Source organism: Mandrillus leucophaeus, unplaced genomic scaffold (assembly GCF_000951045.1).
Source record: "Mandrillus leucophaeus isolate KB7577 unplaced genomic scaffold, Mleu.le_1.0 Scaffold264, whole genome shotgun sequence".
Classification (NCBI taxonomy): domain Eukaryota; kingdom Metazoa; phylum Chordata; class Mammalia; order Primates; family Cercopithecidae; genus Mandrillus; species Mandrillus leucophaeus.
The window spans coordinates 789,924-792,051 of NW_012102743.1; the positions used below are offsets into that span (position 1 = coordinate 789,924).

The 2,128-nt window shown below is 43.2% G+C and overlaps 1 pseudogene; it reads right to left on the minus strand.

The window, feature by feature from the left end:
• Positions 1-466: 466 nt before the first annotated feature.
• Positions 467-1,420, minus strand: LOC105542628 (annotated as a pseudogene).
• Positions 1,421-2,128: the final 708 nt, after the last annotated feature.

The following is a 2,128-nucleotide window of genomic DNA, read 5'->3' on the forward strand; positions in this document are numbered from 1 at the left end:
GGAGAATCATTTGAACCTGGGAGGCGGAGGTTGTAGTGAACTGAGATCCGGCCACTGCACTCCAGGCCTGGGAGACAGAGTGAGACTCCGTCTCAAAAAAAAAAAAAAAAAAAAAAGAAATTACAGATAATAAGAGGCAGAGAGAACCTGGATCAGAATCTGAGAAAAAAAGAAAAAAAGATGCATTTATTCAGTGCCATGATCAGACTGTTACATTTAGCAACCAACAGCATGGATGCAAAAAAAAAAAAAACACACATTAAAACCCTTTGTTGGAATGCTTTACACTTTCCACACAACAGAAACTAAAATAACCTGTTATACAATTAGTCACAAACACAGTCCTCAAGTTTTTTGCCCATACACATGAGTACTTGTCTAAAACATGTCTTCTTTGTAGCAGCTAGGTCCTGCCACCACTGTGTTTGGCTGAGTTCACAATCTGTTGTAACCTGCAGCTTCCTTGTCACTTCTCTAGCTCTCCTCTTCTGACACTGCCATAGCTACTACTGCTACTAGAATGGCCACATCCACCTTGGTTTCGTGGTTTGGCACATAATTGGCCTCCACCACCGTAGGGGCCAGAGCTTCTGCTTGCAAAGTGTCCTCCCTTCATGGGTCCAAAATTTGAAGACTGATTGTTATAATTGCCAAATAACTGTAGCTTTTACCACCTCCAAAATTGCTTCCATTATTACCAAATCCATTATAGCTATCCCCAATGCCACCATATCCAACACCACTGCGGCTGCCACCAAAGCCACCACAACCCCTGAAGTTTCCTCCATGACCAAAACCACCTCCACAACCACCACAAAAGTTTCCAAAACCACTTTGACCTCTTTGGCTGGATGAAGCACCAGCCGTCTCTTGCTTTGACAGGGCTTTCCTGACTTCGCAGCTGTGGTCATTCACAGTATGGTGTTTTTGAATGACAACCTTATCTACAGACTCATGGTTGTCAAAGGTTGCAAAGGCAAAGCCCCTTTTCTTGCCACTGCCTTGGTCAGTGATGATTTCAATCACTTCAATTTTTCCATACTACTCAAAATAATTTCTTAGGGGATTCCTTCAGTGTCTTCTTTAACACGGCCAGCATATATCTATTTCACAGTTAAGTGGGCACCTGATCTTTGATAATCTTTTCTTGAGATAGGTCTCTTTGGTTCCACAACTCTTTCGTCCACCTTGTGTAGCCTTGCATTCATGGCGCATCCACCTCCTCCACAGTGGCATATGTGACAAACCCAAAGCCCCTGGAGCGCTTGATATTTGGATCTCTCATGACCACACAGTCCATGAGCGTTCCCCACTGCTCAAAACGGCTCCTCAGGCTCTCATCAGTGGTTTCAGAGCTCAGCCCTCCAATGAAGAGCTTCTGCAGCTGTTTGGGCTCTTTTGGAGACTCTGACTCAGACATGAGGGCAGTGGGAAGACAGACTTTAACAATGCTTCCTCAGTGGCGTCCACAGGCAGAAAGCTAAGCTTCCTTTTTAAGGTAAGAAATGCTTTCCCAGAACCTCCCAGCAGATTTCCCCTGTGTTAGTAATTAGAATTATACCACATGATTATTTCTAACACAGTCACTAGCAAGGGAAACAGAATTATTACAATTGGCTTAAATCGGTCAAGATTCAGTCCCTAGGTTCAGAAAGAGGCCCCTGCCACCTCTGATGCATGGCACCATTAAAAATATCAGAGTGTTGTTAAGTGGAAAGAAGAGAGGATATGGGTAGGCAGCTGAGGTCTGCCATGGTGTGAAACAAGGAAGAGGCCCTCGATAAGCCAATCCTTGAGTTAAATTTTAGCATGCTAGTAGAGATATGCCAGATTAAGTGAACATAGGAAGGAGTGGCTTGAAGAGCAGGCAGGGCAGAGAGAGAGGCATTCTAGATAAGGAGACAACATGAACAGAAGTATAAAGGCTAAGGAGAGAATGAAAAACTATAAGCTATTTGCTGAGTTATAAAATGATAAAAGATGAGATTATTGAGCTAGCAACTCAAGTCAACTAGGTTTGTCTGTCTGCAAGCACAAGTGTATGAAACTAGAAGAGATAGGTCAAACCTTCTTTGAATTTCTATCAGACAGATTTTCAACAAATGGCCAGTTTCCCTAAGAGATCAAA